This window comes from Borostomias antarcticus (assembly GCF_949987555.1).
Source record: "Borostomias antarcticus genome assembly, chromosome: 26".
NCBI classification, from domain to species: domain Eukaryota; kingdom Metazoa; phylum Chordata; class Actinopteri; order Stomiiformes; family Stomiidae; genus Borostomias; species Borostomias antarcticus.
The window spans coordinates 2,667,839-2,683,486 of NC_140259.1; positions in this window are offsets into that span (position 1 = coordinate 2,667,839).

Genomic DNA, 15,648 nt, shown 5'->3' on the forward strand with positions numbered 1-15,648 from the left:
ACATTAACTAACGTTAACTAAAGTTAACCCTAAGCCGTTAGCATTAGCTACCGTTAGCATAGCTACCTAGCCTATCAATATAGTTGACGTTAATATAAAGAAATGTAACATTAGATAATGTTAGCTAAGTTATTCGACATTTACCCACTTACCCTCTATATCTTTTCCAACGATGTCCTAAAGTAACCACATGTCATGATCATTTGCATCATAGACATACGTTCATATCTATGATTAGCATTATCATAGCAGCTTCATTGCTAAAAGCATAGCAAATGTTAGCCGACGTCATTACATATGACTTCCTATCCAATCAGAGGCAGAGTAGGGCGGGTCTTCCTATGGTGACGTGTTTTCCGCCTAGTTCGCAGGACTCATGAACGCGCGACCAGCGTCCCCGAGGCTCGTTCACTGCACGTTTCAAATGGGCTCGATACAGGTATTGGTGGCTTCAAAAACAAAAAAACCCAATTGAATTAAAAGTTTATATTGATTAGATTGGTCTCTGATGCTGAATGATAACCAGAAAAAAATTGTTTTCCTTTTCTAGCCCTATCTATCATAATCCACAAACCATGGGAAATAAGGGTCTTGGGCCGCATGCCGTCACGTGACTTGCAATACCGAGCTTGGCCTGAAAGCCCATGGTGGCTTCAATGCGCCAAGCTGATCCTGGGGGCTTGGGGCCTGTTCATAGCTCTCAGGGGCTGTGACAGGAAGTGATCTCTCTCAGAGACTGACAGGAAGGCCCAATCCCAAACCACCCCCTACCCACTCCCACTCCACCACCGAGTGTCCCTCCAAATGAAGTGTCACTCTCAGCATGTGCTTGTTAGTGAGGTCCACGCGAGGAAAACAATCATCTTCGGAAGGTATTTGTACTAGCCTACCTTTGTCTGATTGCTCCTACAGTTTAGGGTGCCATACCATTGTTCCGACATCCTATTAGTCCGACGTCTCACTAGTCCGAAACATCCCATTGTCGGTCGGACTCTTGAGCCGTCGGAACAATGGGATGTCTGACGATCGGTGAACAAGTTTCGGACTAGTGAGACGTCGGAACAATGGTATGTCGGAACAGTGGGCAGTCCCCCAGTTTAGGTAGCCTACTGTAGGCCTACGTTTCGTGCATCCTGTATTTGGCATAGGCTAAACGGACATTCTGTATTATGTGGCTGTGAGGAAAGCAAACATTCCACACATTCTGTGGTAGGCTATGATTGATTTAGGACCACAAACAGGGAACGATAACACAGATGATCACTTCATAATGTTGGACCACATTAAACATTTTCCCCTTTGGGAAATTAAGACTCTCATCTAAATCACCCAGTTAATCACACTTAAGCATTTATTTGGCTGCCAACAGAAACACATATCAAATGAATATGGCTTCACAATGAAATGTTTAATGGAAAATAAAGTTTACAGACAAACTCAAAGAAAATGACTGAAATTGTTTCCCCAGACTCTGACGTGGGGTGGGACTCAGAGGAGGGGGAGTCTGCAGTGATCCTTGACCTGACGGTCATGCCCCCGCCGGTTGTAGCCTCCACCTCTAGCGCCACGACCTCCAGTGCCTCCACCTCCAGTGCCATCTCCAGCGCCTCCGTCTCCACCGCCCACGCCTCCACCTCCGGCTGCCAGCGTCCCTGCCTCAAGGGTCCCTGAGGGAAACCGTCTGGGCTTCCTCTCAGACGCTGTGCTGGAGGCCCAGACGGGGACCCTAGAGGCCCTGAGGGACATGGCAGAAGGGATTGGGGCAGTTGTGCAGCAGTTGGTGGAGGTCACCACACTACACCACCAGAGCCAACAGGACATCCTCACTGCACTTCCCTCTTCCCTCACACATGCTGTCACGGACCTCACAGTCACTCACTACCACACTCACGGACCTCACACATTCACTCACAAACGCACTCACACACAGTGGCAGATACAGAAAGTGGCTGATGGGTAGGCCTGGAAAAATCTGGGTAGGCCTGAGTGAAACTCATCACCGCACGTTTTAGACCTATGTATGAGCAGCCAGATGAATGGATGGAACATCTCGCGATAATAACAAATGTTGCATAACCCTCGTTAGTGCACTGACAGGGATACAACCACAATTAAATAACTCCCTCGCTTATCAGAGGCTTCCTAATCATAAACGTGCATGCCACGGCGGGCTGTAATCATACAAACACAAATTAAATAGCCAATAGCCTACAGTAACCTGTCACAATTCAGAAGTCCCTCGCTCACAGAGGGTGCCTGCAATCATAAACATACATGCCACGGCGGGCCAGACTCAAATATGAAACCATGGCCTACCTTATCGGTTGGTTATACAAGGCGGAGTCGTCTGGGTGTGGAATTGAAGAAACTGATGATGTCGTCATGATCCAATGTCTCTGTTAGTTCTCTTTCAAACGACAGGAGCGTCAGGTTGTTCAAGCGTCCAGTCAACATTGATGATCTCAGGCGTGTCTTGATCCGGTTTGTTGCGGGGAAAAGTCTCTGACGGTGCAGGCCTACCAGTTAGCTCTTCAGAAGCCGGTGGCAGTGAAGGTCGCTTCGGTGGAACTTCCTCTTCCCCACTGAGCAAAGACACGTCTAAAAGACGTCTTTTAGATGTCTTTTTTGACTTTTTCGGACGTCCATAGACATCCAATTAGGAGCCAGAGTGAATGTTTTTTTTTAACGTTCAGATATTGGACCCGTTTTGCACGTCCACAGACGTCTTAGGGGTCCAAGCCAGACGTTTGAATATTGAGGGGTCCAGCAGACGTACAAATGGGGTTCTGGACCAACGGACGTTATTAAGACATGATCTGAACGTCTCCCTGACGTTGCGTGTTTGCTGGGTCAGAAGCCGGTGGCAATGAGGGTCGCTTCGGTGGAGCTTCAGCTTGTATGCTCACGTTAGCATTACACTCACGAGATGTTGAAGCTGTGGCCGTTTCTCCTTCTTCATCCCCAGGGCCCGCACACATCTCACCACGATCCTCCACTCTGTCTTTGGACAAGGCCTGGTCCAAACTTTCATTCTCTTCCAGACGTGGCTTTTTAAGAAAGCAGGTCAATGTTAGCTGTTTAGCCATCATAGCGCGCGCACTGAACAACTGCCCGCCGGCGCCAATCAGGTAACGTTAACTTACGCAGTACGAAAAAGACGGTTGACGCAATGTAAACGTAAGAGAGGAAGTTGAATATTATTAGTATTAATACATACTTTTAATCATTTCCAAGACAAAACTATTCACTTTCAAGGTAGTTAGTGAAAATTAAACTTTAAAAATATTTCATTTTTATTTTATTATAAAAAAAATATGTATTTTCATGAATCTGACTGGGTGGGCCAGCTGTCAATCTGGGCGGGCCTAGGCCCACCCAGGCCCACCTATAGATCCGCGCCTGCTCACACACCTCACACAGTCACCCACCAACAGACAATAAAATGGTAACAATGTGAACCTTACTTGTTTGTGTCTTCATAGCTGGCGCATGACCTCAGCGCGGGCCCTTTGGCCCCGCTGTTAACCCTCATGACGGGGAGGGGGCTGAGGGCTTGAGTCCTCATTTTGTGGTGGGGTCTTGACTGGTTCTCATTCTTATCAGCTTTGAATATGTATCTTGGCAAACATAACACAGGATGATGTACAAGGAGGGGACAGATACCTAGTGAAAGTACTATTGGTTGCTAGTAAAAAGACAATAATGAGGGTTTGGTATAAGGTGGAACGCCCAACCAAGGAGCAGTGGCTGGGTGTTGTGGAAGAGATATATGTTATGGAGAAGTTCACACATGCATTGATGCAGGAAGGAAAGTTTGAAGGGAGATGGGGAAAATGGATGGATTATAGAAGGACGTGTGATGATACCACTAATATTGAAATTGTAATATTTGAGTAAGAGAAAATAGCTGCATTGTGACTTGATGGAAGTACCCATAAGCTGTTATATTATTGTGTTTTTTGTTTTATTGTATTGTCGTTGTATGGATGGAAAATGCTAATAAAGATTAAAGTTTAGGAAAAAAAAGAATATGTGACCGCCGCTGGTGATTTGGTCCTCAACTAGGCATTTTCATTTTTCAGTTTTTTTACAGATTATGAAAGTGCAGATTGTAAGCTTTCAAATGAGGTCTCATACATTGAAATCTGAACATATTTGAAGAAGATATGCTTATTTGAATGCTAGTACTGCCAAATCAACTTAGCTGAGAAATCGCCCTCCAAAGATCTCCAACATTTTCACACCTCTGACTGCCAGGTAATGGGCGTGAACAATAGCCTGGTAACCGCACCCCCAGCCACTCCCCCACTGGACGATCTGTCATTATCTGTCAGAGTGGCTGTCAACTTGGGGTATTACCTGAGAGTGGGGTGCTCTCTCACTGATTACCCCACACTCTTTGAGTCAGTATTAATCTTGTGTTGTGAATGCAGTTAAGAACAATATAAGAATGCAGTTAAGAACAATATAAGATGAAGTTCAAATTTAACATTCTTTATTGTCAAATACATGATATACATTACAAGCATAAGTAGTAAAGTGTACAAAAAAAGGCAACAGTCTAAGTGTTAAAGTGTACAGTCAGTTGTATAGACAAGGTGCATAGTGTTCAATGTGATCAAGTGCACAACAAAGTAATAACAAGGTGCATAGTGTTCATTGTGATCAAGTGCACAGCAAAGTAATAACAAGGTGCATAGTGTTCATTGTGATCAAGTGTACAACAAAGTAATAACAGTCCCCAGCTCAATACTCAAGGTAATAACAGTACTCGGCTCAGTATTCAATATTCGAACAATGCAGTCTGTGCAAGTGTGCGCAAGTCTGTGCAAGAGAACACGCAATGCTTCAGTATACAAACAGGAAAAGGCTGTGGCCTTTCTCCTGCAGTGCTGTCCATCCTGATGATCTGCAGTGAATCTACAAGCGGACAGTCTTGTTCTGAGCTGCTGTGGAGTTTGGCAGGGGACATGTGATGTCTCGTCCCTCATCAGAACAGAACTCTCTGATCTTGTTAAAGAGATATGTCTGTCTGGCCATGTCCAGTCCGGGTGGGGCTTGCACAGGAAGACCTTCTCTGGGGGGCAGGACATCAGGCTTGCGCAGCAGCTGAAACTCGACTGCTGGTGCATCACGGTGTTTTCTGGCCACAACCATGCCAGGTCTCTCTGCATCAAAACTGCAATAGAATAGAAGGAAGAAAGTACATTAAACTATTGCCCACAGTACTGGCACTCCATATACATAAAATAGTACCAGAAAGTGTTGATTAAATAGACTAGCTAATGCATGATAATTACCTGAAGTGCTGGCAACTCGAAATCTGTGGGAGTGCCCGGAAGTAGGGTTTCAGATGCTCTTGCCAGTTGTAGCATTTGCATGTCCAAGCGCATGGGGGTCTGCACTTGTCCACCATTCTCCTGGTAGTCTTGGGCTATGGCCTGGAGCTTGTTCTTGCTCATGCTGTAACCAAAACAAAAAACAAGGTGTCAGACTAACATACCTCTCATGCTCTCTCATTCTGTTTCTCTCTGTAATAGCTACCTAGCTAGCTAGATATTAGCTGCCTCGCTGGCTAGTTTAGGAACACAGGGCTAGCTCAGCTAACTAGCATGTTAGCTAACGTTAGCTAGCTAGATATTAGCTGCCTCGCTGGGTAGTTTAGGAACAAAGGGCTAGCTCAGCTAACTAGCATGTTAGCTAACGTTAGCTAGCTAGATATTAGCTGCCTCGCTGGGTAGTTTAGGAACACAGGGCTAGCTCAGATAACTAGCATGTTAGCTAACGTTAGCTAGCTAGATATTAGCTGCCTCGCTGGGTAGTTTAGGAACACAGGGCTAGCTCAGCTAACTAGCATGTTAGCTAACGTTAGCTAGCTAGATATTAGCTGCCTCGCTGGGTAGTTTAGGAACACAGGGCTAGCTCAGCTAACTAGCATGTTAGCTAACGTTAGCTAGCTAGATATTAAATGCCTCGCTGGGTAGTTTAGGAACACAGGGCTAGCTCAGCTAACTAGCATGTTAGCTAACGTTAGCTAGCTAGCCTTTGTTAGTTAGTGCTAGATTTGTTATGCTAGCTAGACTCAGTCACTTGTTTAGAAATGAGCTACTGCTAAACGACTAACGTAAATGTAAACAGCACAGATAGTATAAAGATAGCTTACTCGAAGCATTGTCCTCTTCTTCACTACCACATTCCGAGTTTGTACCATCGTCAACATCCATGTAGTCCTTTAGGTACGAATCCATAAGTTCTCCATTGTCGAATCGTCGAGCGGCGTTGAGCAGATCTTTGTTCAGAGCTTTCGGAAAAGCAGTAGCATCCATGGTTAAACGTGGAACTGAAATGTAAACAAACACCGCGTGCAGTTCTTATGGGCAGGGTGGGGGGCGGAGAACCCGGAAGCAATAGCCAATGAAAACAAATCATGCTAATCGATCTGCCCGCCCCCAAACCCGGCTCGAAATCAGCTAAAAACGAGCTTAGTTTGCAGACTAATTAAATGTATTTCGTGAACCTAAAACTGTTGTCTGTTATAGTAAGTAGGTTCTTCACAACTTCAACTTTGGTAATACGCAAAAAAACAAAAAACGAAAAAAAACGTTTTTTTAGCTATTTTGCCCTCTAGCGCATTTCGGGGTTTGCCGAGTTGCGGACCAAATCACCAGCCGCTGTCACATATGTATCTTGGCATATGCACTCACCAACAAGCAAGCCGTCACGCGCAGCGCCTGCCTCCAGTCTAGCCCCTACCCTGCTGTGCGCCAGGATGAATGAGTCGTGTGTGGAGCCAGGCCACCGTGCCACTACACTTGTGATGAGCATGTCGGTGTCATGATTTGGGTATTTATAATGTGCACATTTTTGCGATTCACATAGACGTATTCATTCACTGATGGTGCCTTTATGAATATGTGGGTGCAGTCGCCATCGCCGCCACCTCTTTGGAGTTCTATCTCGGCCAGTAGGCCGAGTAGCGCCGGATTAATTTGGCCTCGCATTACGCACAGGAGGACTGTCATTTATATGCTTACCAAACAGCAAACGGGTCCACATGATCACATATTAATGACAATCTAATTGGTCAACTATTGCCGTTTGATGGAGTGCCTGCATTAGGTGTGTGAGGACATATTGCGCAGAAAGGTTTGGGACAGCGTATAGGTTAAGTTTGGGGAACAAATCCATATCGGACCATTAATGAGCCGGTTAGAGGACACGATCTTGCATTGCGATATATGTTTGTGCTGAATTGGGCTATTAGCCTACATGATTGTGCGTTTCTAAACTCTCGCTCTTCCTCTCTCCATCAAACATTGTAATTCACCGACGCACCACCGGCGTCGCCAGTTCCCCCTGTGTTCAAAAAGGGTGTAAAACCCCGTCTAAATCGGTACGCCGAGTCGAAAGGTGTCGTAGAAAAGCGTGTAAAAGGGCGACTAAATAAACGCCCTTTTTGGTTGATAGATCGCGTTGTTGGGGCGGAAGAGTGCGTACGCCAGAAATCTCGGAAAAGACCGTGTAAAAAAAAGGCGTACCTCAATGATAAATGAGGCCCCTGATTGGTCAAGTCACGCCTCAGGAGACACGTCACAGTGGAAACCAATGCAGCTGCTTAAGCTGTGCTTCATAGCCATGGATGTATTAATAGAACACACGCACAATTAATGCTGATGATCATTCAATGATGATTCCACAGCTTTCATCTATGACATCATAGAACAATCATAGCCATATAAAAGACAGCAAATAAGTAAAGATCCATCACACATTCCGTCTCCTCCTGGAGTGCATTCACCATTAATTTCCTGTGAACGTTTCAGACTTTCCTGATGGCTTTTCCCCATTTAAAGCTTCTCATTGGAGTTGATCTCTTGGTGGCTGCGGCCAAGATCGATCCTTCGCACATCGAGGCATTCAGAGACACCCTGATGTCTCTCACTGTGCCTGACCAGTGGGCTGCCTCTCCGCCCACTAGAACGGACCGCGTCTTCATCACCCACGACTGCCACTTACTGGACCATGACGACGGCCGCTTCGCTGGTCTTCAAACGGGGACAGAGACGCCCGACGCCCAGCAGATGGAGACCAGCATGTTCTGGGTCTGGGACCTGTTAGCTAAGACATTTGCGACAAAGAACACCAACGCCCACCAGAAGACGAGAGTAGCCCTGGTCATCCCCATGATCGAAACACCAACAAGGGTCAGCGCTTTGGACAGCGGTGCACAGAAGAAGACCGGCGGGTTCTGGGACTTCTCAGCTAAGACCTCGGCTAAAATAGTCCTTGCTGTGGGAGTTACGTTCCTAGGAGCAGCAATGTTCTGCCTTCTGCGAGGAATTCATTAGGGGCAGTCCTCCAGGTAAACTGGGGCAGCATGGAGGGGACTGAGGAGGTGCAGACTGGCCAATAGGAGGAGCCTGACAGAAACCTCTGATATTTTCTTTTTTGTTTGTTGTAATAGTTTAATAAAAGTGTCAAAATGTATAGGGTATCTGTTTTTGAGGCTTTGTTGTACCCTAGGCTTACTAAATGGGCTCTGGTAGCCTCGGGAGAAAGAGAGAGGGAGAGAGAGACCTTGCTGCTTTCATATCTCTCAATAGCTGTCTGTTGATTTTGTACATTCAACTAGAGTTTTTAGACCTTTTTAACGACATCGGTATCGGCCGTTATGCAGCCGATATGTCCCTATTTAAAAAACATTATTTCCGCCTGTATTTTCCACTTAAACGCTGTAAAATAAAATAAAAACGGATATTTCTACAATTATCCAGTAGAGGGAGCTCTAATGCAAGTGAACTGCAGCACTTGTGCTCCCATATCCACAGCAGAGTCAAGACACGACGTGCCTGCCCTGCATTACCGACAGTGCCTTCGGTAATGAATGAAGGTTTGTATTATGTGCACTAACTTACTACACAGTTTGAACATTTATGAATACTCAGCAATGAACCTGTGAAAGTTTACGACCACACTGCTTATCAATCCTCATTATCGAGCGAGCTATGTAACATTTGGTTAACTATTTGAGGTGGCTAGCAAGCTTATTATGAAGTGGCCGTGAGGCAGGTGGAAGTTTTGCTACCGCAAGATGTTATGAGGGGAAAATGGATCTAACGTTAGCTACATTTGCAGAGGACATCGCTGTATTCTCAAATAAATAACCAGCCGAAATAAAATGGTGACAATGTATCACACGTTTTGTTCTTTTAATCTGAGATAATGATATTAGTTAGCTTGTAACGTAAGCGGAGGGCTACAAAACGTGTCAGTCAAGACAAACATAGCAAGCTGTGCTCAGAGGCTCGCGTCTAACTTAAGTCTGGACGAATTTAGCTCGATATGAGCAGAGTAGGAATGATGCCTGAAAGGGCTTAAGTACAACCACCAGTTTGAATTGTTCGCCTACCGCCCCCCAGACCACGAGTTATGGTTATTGATTTAACCGGCCACGATAGAGATGAATGTGTCCAAATGGGGCTTGTTCTCAGTTATACTCCTCATGGGTTAAAGCGGGGGGAAATCCTGCGACGGAAAGACTGCCCGCGCGAGTGAAACCTCCTGCCCTGACAGGAGGTTTCTAGGTGCCAAAAGGGCTCTTGACATTTTATGTAATAAAACATACAAGAAAACTACAGTGGCCTAAATGAGGGCACTGCAATACTGTGCGCTGCACTTAACGAGTTGATAGCCACCGTCGTAGTACCGTTTATCCGTGATTGCGGTTGTCCGGTTTAAGCGAGCTAGCGAAAAGTTATCCTGGATATGTTGAACGAGCTTCGTAGTACGGGGCCCCGGAGTCTGTTTCATAAAGCTGGCTAACTGAGTAAGCCTGACTTCTGCAATGAGTAAAACCTGGAAACTCTTCAGATCTGGAACATGGACTGAGGTAAAACAGCTTTCCGGGTTTTGACAGACCCCAGGGCGCCGAACCATCGGCCGCTTATCTCGCTACAAGGCCGTAAACTGCAGGAGAGACCAGTCCAGACCAGTCTGATCGGGGAAGGAGGGGGGAAAGCTGCTGCTCGCCTGGTGTTCAACCACCCCAAGTTCTCCCACACAACTTCCCTTCTCCGTTCCCTACACTGGCTGCCTGTAGCGGCTTGCATTCCAGTTTAAAACTCTGGCTCTAGCCTACAGGGCAATGAAAGGAACAGCCCCCTCCTACCTCCAGGCCATGGTCAAACCCTACACCCCCTCCCGACCACTACGCTCTGCTACCTTGGGGCGACTGGTTGCCCCGTCACTCCGAGGCCCCTGCGGTCGATCGACACGGTCACGGCTCTTCTCTGTCCTGGCCCCGCAGTGGTGGAAAGAACTTCCCACTGATGTCAGGACAGTAGAGTCGCTGCCCATCTTTCATCGCAGGCTCAAAACTCATCTCTTCAAGAAGTACTACCACAATCCTCCCTCCTATGCACTTATTGTATTTCATTGTATTGTATTGCACTGTATTTTAGATTGCTATTCTTGCACTTTGCCTTCAGGCACATTGGCTTTTCCTACGTTAAATGCAATTATTGTTAGTCGCTTTGGATAAAAGCGTCTGCAAAATGACTGTAATGTAATGTAATCTGTCATGTTTGTATACTCTGTACCTACTGTAATTACCTACTGTTTCATTAACATGGCATACTCCTGATTTGACATGGTACAGCTAGATTATAGACTTTGTAGATTGTTTGTATTGCTGACTCTATGTACCTGTGTACCCCCTTCAAAAAACAACGGGTGAAAAATCGACACAGTCCCTGGTTCACTCATGAGTTGACAGTGCTCCTAAAGCAAAAAAAATGATGCCTGGCGCAAAGCTCGGCTATCAAAGTCTGCCATGGACTGCCTCAAATTCCGTCAGCTGCGAAACAAGGCCGCACAAGCTGTACGTCAGGCCAAATCTGGGTACTATAAGGAGCTCCAATCCCAACTCCTTTTGGAAAACAGTGAGAAAACTTGAGAACAAGCCGTCATCCCTCCCCCTATCACTCAGAGAGAACAATCTCATCATCACAGATAAGAACGCCATGGCTGATATATTTAATGGTCACTTCATAAAATCTGGCTTTGTCTTTGAGTCGCTAAATACTGCATGTACATCAGAGAACAGTCTGTCCCCAGGTCCTACTGTATTGCCTTCAGTCACCCAGAGTCCTGTTTGCCCCCCCATGCCCCCCCCCCCCCCCTTAGTTTCTCCCTCCATCCTGTTTCAGAGGGGGAGGTTCTTAGGGAACTGTCAGCGCTAGACCCCCCAAAATCTGCTGGGCCCGATGAGATTGCTGCATTTTTTGTTAAAACTGCGGAACCCATCATTGCAGCTCCTTTGGCAGACCTTTTCAACCTCTCCCTCCATACGGCTGAAATACCTGCAGACTGGAAGGAAGCAATCCTGCTTCCCTTGTTTAATGGCAGTGAGCAATCTGACCGTAATAATTACAGGCCTATCTCCATCTTGCCCTGTGTGTCCAAGGTATTTGAGAAACTTGTTAACAAACAACTTACAGACTATCTGGACGTGTATGGCATCTTATCCGGGGTGCAGTCTGGTATGGGTATGGGTGCACTACAGCTACCCTAAAGGTTCATTGACCTTGCCAAAGCTATAGACACTGTTGACCACACCATTCTTATCAGCAGGCTGAGCAGTATTGGGGTCACAAATCACTCACTGGCATGGTTTTCTCACTATCTTTTCCACCGGGTGCAACGCGTAAGGTTTGATAGCTCTGTCTCACACCCCCTCCCAGTCACCAAGAGTGTCCCTCAAGGTTCCATACTTGGTCCTACCCTGTTTTCCATCTACATCAATAACATACCACTGGCTGCTGGCAACTCACTCATTCATCTTTATGCCAACGACACAATTCTTTATGCCACAGGCCCCTCCCCCACCACTGTTCAATCCACTCTCCAGGATAGCTTCCTCCAGGTACAACATGCCTTTACCGAACTCAAACTGTCACTAAATACATATAAGACAAAGGCCATGTGGTTCCACCGGAAGGGTGCTCCATCCCCTTCACCGTTAAACATCACTACCTCTGAGGGAGCTATCCTGGATCACGTCACCACCTATAAATACCTGGGCATCTGGTTAGACTCCACTCTATCTTTTTCTCACCACATCTCAAAGCTACAGTCTAAGGTCAAGGCCAAACTAGGGTTCCTCTACAGAAATTGTTCCTCCATCGCCAAACTCACCCTTATCAATATTACCATTCTCCCCACACTTGAGTTTGGTGACACAATATACAGGTCTGCATGTAAGGGCACACTCTCCAAACTCGACACTCTTTACCACTCTGCTATCCGCTTTGCCACAAACGCCCCCTTCAACATGCACCACTGCACTCTTTACTCCCTGTTAAACTGGCCCTCACTACACACCCGACGCAACATTCACTGGCTCACCCTCATCTATAAGACCCTTCTTCACCGGTCAACACCCTACATGTCTCGCCTGCTGCATTCTCTCCCTGTCACATACAACACCCGGTCCTCTCTCTGCATCCAACTGAAAATACCCAACTCCAAAACCTCTCTGGGACTTGCATCATTCCAGACTGCTGCTGCCTCTGACTGGAATGCTCTGCAAAACTGGACAAATTCATCTCTATTCCCACCTTCAAAAATGCCATCTCACTCACTCTCGCCGATTCGTGTAAATGCTTTTCCACCAGTGGAGGCTCGTCCATTGAGGCAGGGGAGGACAGTCCTCCTCAGTTTTTCGAAGAAGAGAGGGATTAAAATATAAATATATGAATTTATTTATTCATAATTAATATTATCTCAGTTTTGTTCATAAAGCAGGTTTTCCCTATGGATAAAAACCCATTATTGTAATTCTAAAGCTCCAACAGTGACATCTATAACATGCAGCTGGAGGACCCATAGATATCTATGGAAGGGAGGCTAGCCTCCCTTAGGGCGAGTTATTTTCTCTTAAATCAATGTAATGCCTTTTTTTCTTGCTAATTTGTGATTGGCCAAAACGCTGAAAAATTACCGCAAGGAAGGACAGTACTCCGGCCCTATACAATACAATAGCTGTACCATTGCTCGCTAGCCATGAGCGAACTGTTGGATACTGCATTAGCTGTGCAACGTATTCCATTGTCCAGTTGTCAAATCTATTTGCCAACAAACTGTTTGAGAGGGAGCACACCTCAGTGTCCCCTAATCAAAAACATTTTGCATATATCACCTAACCTCTCCAGCACCTCACCAATATCAATTCTTTTCTCTCTTTAGAGAAGAGTACAATCCATTACAACAACTATTGCTTACAATGTTTTATTATTGTAACTTATACAAATAATAATGTAATTTACAAAATAATTGTAAATAAATTATTTTATTAACTGTCCTGAGTGTTTGCTGAAGAGTTTGTGGTGGTGATGCTTAGTTGTAGGCCTATGCTGTATGTTCCATAGGTATTGTAATGCTTTCATGTATGCTGTCCTTAACTGTCTTTTAACTGTCTTGCATGTTTGCTGATAATTTGCTGCTGCTGTATGTCTGTGCTGGTGATTGCTCATTGTAGTGTTGCATGTTGTTTTATTTATGTGTTGTGATGTGTCAATGTATGCCGTTACAAAGCAAGTACAAAAATCAGGTGTAAATGAAATAGGGTGTATCCACAATGATAAATGAGGCCCCTGGGGAGGCATAGGCTATTTCATGTTCTCTTGATTCATGTCCGTGATACCCTCCTTAACTTCGAGGTGGGCGGGAGCTCCAACCCGCAGATATACATTCTTGCATTGAGCCACTTAGCTACTCGTGTTTCAACGCGTCATTGTTCCCGGCTTTCACCGATTGGCTAAGGGCTTTCAAAAGAAGTAGTCAAGTAGCCGTGACTGTTTGTAATCTGTCTCTCTCTACCTTGGGACCTTTTCCCCGTTTGTCACGCCTGTAAAGATTTGGAATAGCATATCCTTTATCCATCTGAAGAAAACAAGAGACACGCTCTTCATTCTTTTTAGAAAACACACGTTTCCATCACAACCTCTTCCTTTCACTGTAGGCTACAACAATCTTCAATTCGGTAAGTTGTATGTTCATTTTTATATTTAAGAATAGAGCTCAACGGTTTTGGGCTTCGGTTTAGAAAGTGAATTTCTCATACATTTAGGGTTCGTTCTTTAAAATCATTAAAGGGTTTTAAGCCTGGAGCCAAGTCAACACGCTAGCTGATGAATCGTGATCTTAGGGACCGTTCTTAATTCATGGGAGGGGGTTTTAGTAGCTATGCATTGATCACACGAGCCCGTGTACTTCTGCACCCGTGCCTTTGTCTTCGCGGTTCTGTTCGTCCACATGCAACCAAGCTTTCGGGCCCCTGAAACCGTGTTCGTTTGAAACCGGAGAACAATTCCGGTTTCAGCGGTTGCGTATGTGTTAGTGGTTGAGGTAAAATGGTAAACGTAAGAAAAATGTTGTTGCTACTTATTAGCATGCTGTCGGCAGTCTTTGGGTGTCATATCCAGCTGCTTAACCTGGTCAACGAACAGAGGCGCCAGAACGAGCAAATAGTTATTTTATTTTTATTGTGTTTACATTGTATTCATTGGTGACATTAAGGGGCAATTCTTCCTCACTATCTGTCCAAACAAAAGATTCTGCCATGTGAGTCGCCATTGTTGTTTGTGTTTTCGTATTTCCCTTTCCGCGCTTCTGTTCCGGTATTGACTCTGGCTTCTGATTGGTTAAAAGGGCCTTTACTTTTGAAGTTATATCGCCACCTACTGCTTAGATTACATCACTTGGCGTCGGATTTTGCGGTTTCGCCACTCGTGGGGACGAAGCTCTGTACAAATAAAGCTTTGATTGATTGATTGAGCAGGGAGGAGCGAGAGCGAGCCCATAGGAGGGTGGAGCCCAAGCCCCCAGGAATCTAAAGTGAAACCCTATTGAACCGCGCCATCTTGGCTACATTTGTAGTCATTTGACTATTTCCGGTGACTTTTGTACTTGCGCAGTTGTGCTTTTCTGTCCTACGCGCGTCCACGAACAAGTTCACGTTTATGTGAAATGCAATGAAATGAAAACCGGCTTGCATATTAACCTGTTTTTGTCAAATAAATCCATTGGAGACATTATTTTTTATCCAGGCATCTTAGTTTTAACAGGTTAATTATAGCTGAACATGTTTTGTGAATCAAATGGTAGATGTTAGATCATCTGGGAGAAAGTCTGTGTAATTGTGTATAAGTTGCATTTCCTATCACTGGAATTCGCTGGAATGCTTGTATATTTATATTGTAACAAAAAATGATATTTTATTGCGACTTGCCACGCTATTTAGTGGAGCAGTGTAAAAAGGGGGCAGAGAAGTGTACCATACTGTTGAAAGCTCAGAGACAAACTGAGACCCACCAGGAAATACAAGTACGCCTATAGGATAGGCGGAGCATAAGTCCCCTACCTAATCTAAAATAGTGGTGATTCTCCACAGAAAAGAGCAGAGCTTTTCACATTGGGGAGGGCTATCTGCTCACTAGGGCAGACACAGACCTGGAGCAAAACTAAACTCTCAAACAAAAACTAGTTTAAGAAGTTTGAATCAGAAATACAAAGTAGGTAAACAATGGACATTGAGAGAACTTCTGGAAAATGTACAAAACACACTAAAAAATTGAGCTCAGCTTGGCC